This window comes from Parus major, chromosome 7 (genome assembly GCF_001522545.3).
Source record: "Parus major isolate Abel chromosome 7, Parus_major1.1, whole genome shotgun sequence".
NCBI lineage: Eukaryota > Metazoa > Chordata > Aves > Passeriformes > Paridae > Parus > Parus major.
In genome coordinates this window covers 7683143-7695514 of record NC_031776.1, presented here as the reverse complement: position 1 = coordinate 7695514, position 12372 = coordinate 7683143, and the positions used below count along the sequence as shown (strand labels likewise).

The 12372-nt window shown below is 39.5% G+C and overlaps 1 long non-coding RNA gene across 1 annotated transcript in view; it reads right to left on the bottom strand.

Moving 5' to 3' along the window:
* The window catches only part of LOC107207300, a 12235-nt gene extending 676 nt beyond the window's left edge, over window positions 1–11559 (bottom strand). Inside the window, exons 1-4 of the long non-coding RNA XR_004498389.1 lie at window positions 11473–11559; window positions 3561–3611; window positions 2845–3005; window positions 1597–1772 (exon numbers count right to left, since the gene is read on the bottom strand). This is a non-coding gene — a long non-coding RNA (uncharacterized LOC107207300). The remainder of the gene's footprint in view (window positions 1–1596; window positions 1773–2844; window positions 3006–3560; window positions 3612–11472) is intronic.
* Window positions 11560–12372: the final 813 nt, after the last annotated feature.

Here is a 12372-nt window from a genome sequence, read left to right as displayed (position 1 = left end):
AGGGGAAGGGGAAGGGGAAGGGGAAGGGGAAGGGGAAGGGGAAGGGAATCCCTTTTTCCAGATGCCAGCTAAACTTGTAAACTTGGAAGAATACCAGCTACAGCAGCTGGAACTCTGGCTGGGAGCCCCAGAATGACTCTTGAACCACCTTTGATATGGCCAAGACAACAGTCAGGGTGGAATGGAGCATAACAAGGACTCCTACCACAAGCTGAAATCATCTTTTAATCCTCACTTCAGGTGTTCCCTTAAGAGTTGGTGTTTTGAGACATTATCACCCATTTAATTTAATATTACAACAGTTGTAATTCAACTAGGGACACCATACATACCTACAGTCTTGCCTTATTTTTTTATTTTTTTTTAAGTAAAGCTGATGACTGTTCTTAGATATCACTCTTTTTCAGTTCAGGCATTTAAAAAGTAAACCAAAAAACAAGCTGGTTTGGTTGGTTTCTTGTTTGTTTAAAAAATAAAAACCTTGCTCATTTGCTTGTTCTCTTCCAGTATCTGTGTTAAGAAATCCTGAGCAGCATTTCCTTCCTCTGCCCCTTCCCTTGTTAATCACTTATCTATAGCTGCTTTCTAACACAACACTAATGTATAGTAACTCATTTTATTGGCACAAAGGATGTGCTAAACATTGTCTTGTTCTCTTCCTTCAGTGTATGCTTCCTAGCAAATGAAAAAAGCATTACATATTCCCACTCCACAGGATGCCAAACACAGACATCTCCTGAGCAAACAGAATAAGTTATTCCATGTAATAACTACAAAGGCAAGAATGAGATTACAGGAAAACATCCTCTACAGCTGTAAACACTATCTGCAAGGCTTACAATTCACAACCATTACATTTCCATGCTGAGCTAATTCCAATCCCTTCTATTCTCATCATTAAAGCAAGCACTGTTTCTTTTTTCCATTATTTTGGGTCTCTTCTGTACTATTTTTACTTATAGGAAGAAAGCTGTGTTGATAAATGAGTCTGAAAGTCAATCAAAGCCAACACTGAATCATGCATCTCTTGTTTTAAGGTTTGATACCCCCCAAAATACTTTTTAAAAAAAATCAGGAGTGAATAGCCTAGGGAATTTCTGCTTTGGCAGAACTAGAGTAAAGCAGTAGCCAAACACATTGCTACTGGCATTCAGTCTTGGGTATTTTAAGCCAGAAAAAGCTTGATTCAGTATAATTAAAAGAGATGCTCAAAGGGGGCACTGTAAGGCTAAGTGGAGAAATTATACAAAATGTATTTTAACAATCAAAATTACTTGGGCAATGAAACAGCTGGGGAAATGGTGTTTTCTATGCTTTGAAACTAAATCAGGAAAATTGAAAAAAAGATATGCATAGTAGTAATTAGATGTGAATTCTCCCCAGTTCCCTAAAACAGTCTGTTTGGAACAGTGCTAGGTATTAAATCTTGCATGCTCCAGGCCTGCATTTTTACAAGCCCTGAATCTTTTGCAAACAGTCAAAGATTGTACAAAGAATTGCAATCCACTAACCAAGGTCTGCCTAAAGGCAGGTGTTGCCCTTTGCTTTAGAACAATGTTGAACATTTTGCTGTCATTGCAAAATGGACAAACTTACATGCACATGGGAAGTCTTTCCTGGAGTTATCCACTGCAGTGTTTCACTGCAGCTGCTTTATCTTGATTATGGTGGGGGGGAAAAGCCATTAACCAATTTGATGATTGGTTGAAGAAAGCTCGTGTCTAAAACTGTTAGTCTCATCTCAGCTATTCTTGTCCAGCTCCATATGGTCCCTATAACAAACAATTATCACTCTATAAGAAAATGTGAATTTCTGTCCAGTTTGCCCAGTTTCTAATGGAGTTTGGACACATTCTGCTCATTCTGCTATTTTGAAGCCACTCTTCTCATTTTTTAATGACTTTGTAAACAAATGAACAGGGCTATTGTGCTCTGCTGCATCTGATTTACATCTGCATTAAATACTCCTTATGGCTCCCTCCACAGTGCAGAGCACTTTCAAGGAACCATATGAAACTCAGCCTGAGGCACAGGGACAATGCCAGAATGAAGTCAAAGGGTCTCATTACTAAGGAAGAAGTTGGGGTCTCATTACCAAGGGAGAAGCCAGGCTCCTTAGCACTTAAAAGGAGAAGAAAAGAGAACTACAAGCCATACACACTGATTTTAATTTTTGCATGCACAACAGTGATCCATATGGTGACATTTCATCAATAAATTTATTAGCAACATTAAGTAACAGCTTTCTAGTTTTGTGTTCAGAACCAAAGCCCACTGTACTCAAAATGCGGTAGTGGACTTGTGGCAGGGAAGTTTTAAGAATCTTTTACTCCAAGCCTTCGTCACTGGAAATTTAGTGGCAGAATAAAGCTAATTCAGACTGCAGCATTTTTATAATCAGGCTGTGTAAAGCCACATGGGTAAGGTACAGGTATGGCATACAAGATACGGGATAAAAGAAACCCCTTTTGTCCAGCCTACAACATAGTCCCGCAGTCCTCAAGATCCATGGTAAAAGAAGCTCCCTACAGCTTTTCCTTAGAGAAATCTGATGGGGATCATAAATCAAGTCAGTATATTAAAGCTGTTAAAAGAATGACTAGAAATATTAACTTCTTTCCAATTCAGCTTAGTCTAAATTGCTTTACTGAAACACAGTGACTGCAGAGGTCACAAACTGCTCATGGCCAAGACCATCCTCTGTCCTACCCTTCCAGCCATTTTTTACATCACCTTTCAGTGCACTGAGCAGTCTGGCTCCAGGCAGCACTCAGAGCAATTGTTCCACATGTTAAGAGATAACCTACAAGTCACAGGCAGATGTAACTGGTCTTCTGACCTTACCTTCAAATAAACAGATGCTTTTTTTACTTTGATGGTGTTTCCTGAATGTATTTCTAGGCACATTTTTATCATCAGTTGGGAATTAATGTGAATCCAGAGAGTACAGGTGGTGTGAAGTGACATTTTAGAGTGGCTTCACTTTTTCAGAAAAAGGATAGAATCTGTAATTAAATTTAAGATTAATTCTGTATCTGTCAAAGCTCTTTTGATTAGCCTTATCATGTATCTTATACAGTTTAAAAAAAAAAGGGGGGGAACATAAAACCACCATTTATTCACCAGGTAATTTTTCAAATGCATGGAAAAACTTTACTCAATAAAATAGAGGATCACTTATATACCCAGCCTAAAAATCTGGTAGTCAAGCTATCCATAGTGATCTCATGGTTCTGCTATGATTCAGGAACACAGAAATCCATTAAAATGCTTTCATTAATCCCTGATGCTTTTACTGTATGCAAAAGGCACGCAGCTTAAATACCGAGTTGTACAACAGGTTTTAACCTTCTGCCATGACTCCTTTCTGGATCTCACTGGCTTGGGGAGGGAAACAAATGATGAATCTGAACTGCAACAATGAAAAATTTAGATACAAGTTAGGGCAAAATGTTTTGCAAGACATGACTACCATGACCAACACATTTGAGTGAATAAATGGTATTCTGAGGGCCGTGGTTAATCACCTTCTACATGAACAGGAAAACATTCAGCTTTACCTTGCTGGAAATAAGTTGTGCAACTCCCATACAAACTGGTGCAGACAGGAGCTGAAAAATAAAAAGAAGTTAAGGGAGAGTAAGAGCCTTTTTTACTGAAAACAAGCAATTTGTCTGTATTTCACCTCAAAGCTCATTGATGCTCATTTACATGCAATGATACATGATTGCTTTTGGTGTTGTTGCTTTGAAGACAGTAAGGCGGTGAAAAATTGGGTTCCATTCCTTGTGTTTTCATTAAGCTAACAGCCAAACAAACCAGCAACAAAAATAAAAATAATTGATCATGATAATTATAATTATAATGATACAACAATAATAAAAATCTCATAAGCACATGCAAAAGGTACACACTAACTCATCAGCTCTATATTCCCACTGAAAAGAGGTGATGAACACTATCCTGCCCAGCTGCTTCCAGAGCCATTGGAACTTATCCTACTCACAGGAATCAAAAGAAATAATAACTGTGGCCTTAACAAAATCAAGCACTTCCACAAACACAAGAATATGGCTTTTTATCTCTCAATCTTTCTGGCAGCTCCTTTTCACGGGGCAGCACTCAGGCGACGGCAGACACTGAAGGCAAGCTGCAGAGCCAGCCCTACCAGCCAGACAGCTGCCACCATCTTCAGGCTGTTTGAAGGATTTAGTTTAGTTTTAATTTAGAGCTTGTAGCTCTTTGCCACCTCAACACTGTTAATTCTTTCCTGATGAATTGCACTTGTGCTGGGTCTCTGCCATTTTCCCCTCAGCCCCACACAAGCAGCATCCCTTTTAGCAGAGGTAAATGCCTCTGTTTTGTCTCCACTGCAATATTGAGGCACCGTGTCAGGGATTTTACAAGGAGTTGTCTCCCTGCGGACACCTCATGTGCCCAGCTCCCCTGTCTTGATCAAGTAACTTCAGTTTTGTTACCGATGCCTAGAAAACACCCACCACACCCATCTTTTAAAGTTCACTGCAGCAACTTTAAATTAGTCAGATCAAGGGGAAGGAAAAAAAAAAGCCAGAACTAAGGAAGCAGTATTTGCGTCAGTGGACATTTGCTTGCAAGCTTCTTTCAAATCTAAATCAGGACCCAGCATCTTTTTGTCTGCCAATTTTTTTTCCAAGGTCTGCTAAAACTTTAAGCAGCACAATCACAATAGTAGGTCCAGTAGCATTCAGTGATAAACATTTACCAGAGCAAAGACAACATAAATTTCTTTATTTAAAAAATCAAGCAAGAAAAATAATTTTTCCTTTAGTAAGATAAAAATTAAAACTGTCTTTCTTTATTTCCTTATTTATTTTTTTAAGATAAATTTTAAATTAACTACTATGCTGGAAATACATCAGGGGAATTCATTTTTCTGTTTCAGATTTGAAGGATTAACTCTTCAATTATTAAATTGTACCAACAGCTGATCACTTGCTGTGCAGTCTATTTTTAAAAGTCCATGAAAGATTAGGGTAACCAGAATACCTAGAATAAGAACATTCAGCAAGACCCTGCCATGCAGAAATCTGAAATTAGTGTTTGAGACCTGGTATATCAATTTACAGTTAATACCAGGCTTGCTCTCAGGGGGGCTCAGGTCACTTTTTAATGGCCTTCAACAGCTGCACACACACACAACCCTCCTCCCTCCCCAAACCACCACCCAACATACAAGTATTGTTTCCAACTGTGGGGGCAATTCAAATCCTTACTGAAAACATTTGATGCCTGCTTTACATTCAAAATTACATATTGATTCACAAAAGGAAGGACATCACAATTTTCTCTTTAAAAAAAAAAAAGGTTGGGGTGGGAGTGGGCTATTTTAAACTGGGATTGATGCATTTTTCTAGAGTTGCCAGCATGTCCCTTTGAGGTCCTGATAAAATCCTGGTGGCCATATTCCAGAGGATTTGTACTTTGCAGAGTTCCAGGGTGAGAAGAAGAGAGAGAGGAACCAAAAATCCCTCTAAAGCATTGTTCTCTGCTTACTGCTACTCTTTGCAAGTCCCTCTGACTGAGGTGTTGGTCCTCCAGGAACTGCAGGCAGGTTAGGAAACGGGTCACTGTCATGCAGGTCACTGTCTCCTCTGAGGGTCACCTGAATGAGGGTCACCCTGCCTATAAAATGCAGTGATTTCTCTGCTAAGCCCCTCAGTATGCACCTCTCTGCATCTGATTCCTTAAAATATTCAGTATGTCTAAACCCACCAGAGTGTATCTTTCTATTTAAAGGAACACCTCACTTTGCAAGAACTCACATTTTCAGGATCTGTCCCCAGACAGAAAGTCTAGTAAAAATTGTCCAAATGAATGATGTTTTTCAGCATATCCTTCTGAAAATTACACCCCATGAAGGGTTTACTGCTGTACAGTGACCTGCTAGCTCCAGGTTACAAGGACCTGGCAAGTACAGATATCAGACACAAGTTACCTTAAGAACTCCTTTAACTTAAATAAAGTATTATCTCAGAACTCACTCCATAGATCTGAAGCTGAGACAAGAAGTGACATGAAATAAATGAAGTCTTAATAAATTTATGTAACCCCCCTGAGCACAAGCTTTATTTCTCTGATAACTTCTGCACTGTGCAAGCCAAAGCAGCAGAGAACTCAGGCACAGCAGCAGCCAGATGAGAGGGCACACAGTGACTGATCAGCTTTGAAACAAGAATTACAACTCTAGCAGGCATTAGCAAAGCATCAGCACAGCAAGAGTTAAGAGTGTGGCCTGTACTTTACTGGTGGGAATAGTTTGGGAAACAGAAATAGTAGGAATAGGATCCTTTAAAATTACTTCAGCTTTTATTAACATATTTTTACAGGACATCCAGTTAAGCCAGGCAGCATGTTTACAATAGGGTCCTGTCTAAGGACAGCTTAAAACTATTATACAGTACATACAGAAGGACAATACAGTCCCAGTACAAGCTACCAACAGGCAGTAAATCACGTCAAAACCTCATGTTACACCTGATTAACTGCTTGGCTCCAGTACTGCAACCTGCTCCAAGAATGCTTGCTTCAGTGTAGTTAGGAGTTGTCAGAGAATTTATGTCATCTGATGGCAAGTTACATAAAATGGTGCCCCAGTGTCTCATTTAAGAAGCATTACTTGGCATGAGCTGCAGGAGTGTGTGGCTTCACACCTGCAGTATCCTCTGGTGCTATGTGTTCCTTAAAAGTGGACTCCATTTAGATGTCTCATTTACTAGAAGAAATCACATCACCTCTGTCCCAGTGGGATCATATGAGCCTGGATTACAACTCTATATGAATTACAAACACATCCAAAATTTTATCACTCATGAGTCAGTCTACCCTCAACTCAGCAAAGCAATGAAATTAAATTTCCCACCAAATTTTCCTTGATTCTAAGAATGGTTTAAAAATAGATACCGTTGCAAATATGAAGACCTTACATTTTTCACTAAATGTACAAATCTAAGAGTGGACCAAACAGCAAAATCTGTCCATCACCTCCACACAAAGGAAACCTTGTTTCTCCAAAGTCAACCCAAGTTACTAGAGAGGCAAATTTTGAGAGAATCCCAAAGTCTGTAGATTGGATGTTTGTAAAACACACAAGGTATTATGAAAACCAAGCAATAATCCTTATGAAGTCTGTGTTTATCTGACAGTCAATCAGCATTATCTGAAATGTTGTGCATCTTGATCAAGAGTTAGAATCCGCTAAATCACCAAAGGTGTTTAATTGTACAGTCTGCTAGCCCTGACTCTGTGCACAGCTTTTTTTCAGAGTTGTGCAGGAATTTAGCAGAAAGCTGGATGTCAATTTTAGCAGTAATATCATCTACACCACACACAATCAAATCAAGTATTTCTATGGAGTTCCCCATGCTTGACCAGCAGGAGGCTTACTTATATTTTTCTGCAAGATTTAGTAATCATAGCATATTTTTAAAGTGCAGTCTTATTATCTCTTTCCTCAGGCAAAGCAGTGATACTTCAGCTTTACCCTGGAAAAACTGTTGAGGTGGTCTGTACTTCAAGTGTCTGCAGGAAATGTAAACCCAGTAAAGAGGACAATTTCTTGCATTTAGCATGTTGCAATACACATGGGAGGCTAAGCCCTTGAATTCCTACTCTTACTTATTGATTGAGGTAATTTTGTATTCTAACAATTAGATCACAGAAAACCATTTTCTTCTAAAATTAAACAAGGAGTTTAATTAAAGTCAGAACAAGTCTTCTAAAATAACAGCAGAACAACAGAGCACAGATGTCTGGACTGCAAATGCATTTACCTACTTATTTTGCTCAGTCATAACAGCATTTCCACAGCAATCACGAGAAGAGCTTTAATAAATGAAAAGCCTGATGTTAAATCACTTTTTCCTGGCAGAAGATGAAAAAACTTCTTCTGGTTTTAGTAAGGGGTAAGACCCAAGCTAAATGCTGAGGCCATGGTGAAACAGATACAAAAAATCCATTAGAAATCCTGATATGGAAATGCAGATCAATGCATCCACCAGCTGTAGTGACATTTAAGGGAGGGGAGAGCATCTGCATGGTACCACCATGGTGGCCTTTAGACACAAGCACCTGAGTAATTGAGAAGAAAGACAGAAACCAGCGCCTGTTCCCTAGCAAGGTGTGACATGAGATGTAGGCACCAAGCACCAGGAGCTGCAATCTGAAATGGAAATGCACACAGCAGCATGGGGGGAAGGGTTTTGGTTAAGCAGTTAACACTGGGAGAAATAAAATGGTAAGATGCTCTCATTTGGTGAGAGCAGCAGTTCAGATGATTTCTCTCTCTGAACCCAGAATGGCACAGGACTTGTCCTTACAGATGGCAAAGCTTCAAGAGACAGTAGCTGTGTCAGGAACACCTCTAATGATGACACTTTTTTTGATTCAGAGCTTGTAGCAGGGAAAGGAGGAAATGTAGGTGGGAGGGAAGCAGCTCAGCCATCACTGATCTCAGCAGTTGTAAGAGTCAGCAAGTGCTCCCAGGATTTAGGGAATTGCTCTCCAAGCCTTTGGTGAGATGTGGCCATGGAGCTGTGCTGCTGTGACACAAGCCACTGGGCACAGTCCAGGACCTTTGTCACAACCAGTCATGCTGCAGGGCACATCGAGGTCCAGGAGGGTGCTCACCAGTTGTCACTGCCATCAAGTTGCCATTTACAGAGCTCAGCACACTGCACAGCCTTGACCTTTGCAGATTTGAGGTGACCACTTCAACTGGCTCTGGTTTGGAAAATACAAAATTATTAAATTAGCTTTTACCCGGCTTCCTAATCTCCAGGTGCTTTTATTTAGTGGCAAGAAAAATCAGAGGTTCAGTCTTAACTAAAGTTTCAGTGAATTTAACAGCTGAAAATATGACAAAGGCTGGCTGTGCTCATTGCCTTGCTCAATCACCTGCAAATGCATGAAGTGGAAGCAGTGGTATCTGCCTATACAGACCCAATGACTAAGTGCAGGTACTTGTACGTGATTTTATTTTCCTGGTCTTGCAATTCTTCACCTGGAGCATCAAATACCAGAGCTGTGATGTGTTAACACCACCTTTCCTGTGGGGCTGTGCTCTACTGCTCCACAGCAGACTTCCAAGAAGCCGTGAGCCTCTGGTAATTCAGACTGCTAGAGACACCCATAAGGCAAAATGAATGGAAACTGCTGTATTCCTTCCAAATGGATCCATACAATTTTTAAATCGACTTTCAAAAATGCACCAAACATACCCAGGGGAAATAAGCTAACAATGAGGATTGCTGCCTGAAATAATTATACAGATAGCTCAGGGCATTTAGCATAGTGATGAAAGAAAAGAAACAAGAAAAAGCGATTACCAGGCTTCACAGCAATAATGTGATTTAGCAAATCCCACACTTTCTGTTCCACAACAGAAACTTTGACATTGCCTAGATTTATAAATACCGTTCTGTATGTGGTGGTTTTCCCAGTTTAGGAGTCCCTGCTGAGAAGCTCAATATTATACTGGAAACACTCCCATAGCAGAGGGCTATCTACCACTCTGATTTTGACATACTTGCAGATTTGTGACTTCATTGTTATTTCACTACACGGCTTTGTAAGAAGTGATTTTACTGCAAATAAAACTACCTGCTCATATAAAACTTGTACATTCAAGTGCAATACTGAAAGACAAAGCTGTGCTTTGCCAGGGTACCAGGCTAGATCAATTCTTGTTGAGAAGAAGCACAAAGATGGGTAATGGACTTCAGGATGTCTCCAAGCCAGAGCTGTGAGCTGAGCTGTCTAAATACATTGCAAACCTCAAAATCCTGACAAGCTTTCTCTTATTGAATTTCAAGAGAATTTAAAGGGAACTCAGGCACAATTTCTAGGTGAGCATAATTTGGTGAAGCTCTGAAAAATAAGCCTTTGGAGTTTTTTAATATTTCCTTTAAATTAAATAGTCATCTGATAGTAGTTAAACAATATAGTGGCAAGTTCTAACGTGTGCAATGAAATGGTATTTCACTACCTTCAAATAACCAGCAGGATGAGATATCAGAGACGTTAGACCTGACTGTGTTATTCCTGCCTTGAAACTACACCTACAGTATTTCAGCATTACAACAATTTGCACTTGCATCATCTTTTCCCTTATTAAAAAACCCCCAACACAACACAACCAGTGTTTCTACAAGCAACTCTTGCTCAATTAAAATACTATATCCAAACAGATTTATGCTACACCCTGTTTTGTCATGAAAGTACTAAATTCCAGATGATGAGCATATGTGGGTGTCTGCTCCTGACTCTAAATCCTGTTTTAAATATATATTTCAAAGATACTTTCCCTATAGTCAATGGGGAGGAAGCAGAAAAAACTGAATGGTTAAAATTGCACAGAAGGATTAAGAAAGTTACGCACAAGGAGTTTGTCTCAATGCTATTTTAGCGGGATTCAAATCTGCATTTTTTTTTGGTATGTCTTAGTTTGTTGAGGCTTGAAATCTTGGAATCCATGAGAGACAATCACTGAGTAGAAACTACAGTGTGAATACAAACAGTAATAAATGACCTAGTTTAGAAGATGCCTGTAAACATTTCTAGTACTAAACCTGCCATATTACACTATAGTCAGTTGTTAGTCTCATCTCACCAGTATTTCCTTGGTTTGTTAGATATCATATCCTAGAATATGAACTTCAATAGAAACCCAGGCTTGGGATCCATGTGTCAGGGGCATAGCACACCTCCCCAAAATCCCAAAAAGAGTAACATGGATACAAACAAAACAAAAAAATAAAGAAGGAAAGAGCACGTGTTAACAGATAAAGACAGAGGTGATCTTTAAAATTACCTATGCTGTACCCAAATATCCTTATTTATTTATATTAGGATGATTTTAATAACACAGTCTCCCTGGATAAAAAAGTTTGGCAAGACAGTTCTAATCATACTATAAGCCCCTATTAACAAAAATAATGCCAGTGCCATCACAATGGAATTCTTATGCAAAACCAAGAACTTTGCAAGGAAACACACTTTCCAGATGGATATAGCTATATGCAATTTACAGATAGGGAAATAGAGCCACTGAAAGGCAAAAGCTCTTCACTAAGGGGCTTTGCCTCAAAGTTTGGCATTCAGCTGAGCAACATGACTACTGCTTCAAATGCTGATCATTGCTCAGCTTTCACCTTCTACTCCCCTGTCTGCATTTCTAGTGTTTATTCAACTGCACACCCATTTACCTCTGAATAGTGCACACTTGGGTTGAGACATGCATACAACATTTAGCAAAATGCAGTCAGGGCCTCTAAGCATCATCACTACACACACATTATCAGAGTGGCAACAGTCCTAAAACTGGCTATAGGATGGATGGGAAAGAATGACTGCAAGATGGAAATTTTTATGGAATAGAGCTCATTACATATGAATCTAATATTTCTATTTTGCAAAACTTATGCACAACCTCACCTTTCTGGAGCACGTGTGTTGTTATGAACATGGCTTTTTTTCTGCAGGTCAAACAAGTGTATCTATAGAGATTAAGATATAAATGCTAAAAAAGAACAAAAAATAAGCCATAATTAGAAAATTCCCTTTTCAAACAATACCAAAATAGTAAGTCAGGTACTAGAACAAGTGAAATATTTTATTACAGTGGAGAAGTGCTTACTGCTGTCATCTGGCAGATACCATGACATAGACAAACCTGAATGCTGATGAAAGAAATGGGCTTCTATGATTTGAATCTTGCCTTTGCTCCTGGACAGCTTGAAAATCCTTTTCCAAACAGCTTTCTCTTTAACCAATTTTCCATATTCAGAAAGGCTATTTGCAACTGATGGAAGAAATACTGATCTCATGTTTTCATGGATAACAACTCCTTGGACAGTCTGAATCTCAGTGCGAGACACAACTTGCTTTACAATGTGCTGGAATTAAACACACCTCCTAACACCCGTTACTTTGGCTTCATTTCAAGAGATCCTCCATGTCCTACCCACCTGGCAGAGGATAAAGCCAAGCCAAGCCAAGCCAATGTTTAGGCAAGTAGAAGTAGGTATGGGAGGAAAATCTGGTTTGGAAAAAATCTATGTCAAATAGGTCCAGAGGAGTGCCTCAAAGATGATCAGGGACTGGAGCATTTTCTCTATGAGGACAGGCAGAGAGAGTTGGGGTTGTTTAGTCTAGAGAAGGAAAGGCTCCAGGCAGAGCCTATAGCAACCTGCCAGCACTTTTGGGGGGCCTACAGAATAGATGGGGAGGGATTCTTTATAGGGGAGTGTAGTGTTATGAGGAGGGGTAACAGTTTTAAACTGAAAGAGGGCAGATTTAGGTGAGATAGTAGGAAGAAATTCTTTACTGTGAGGG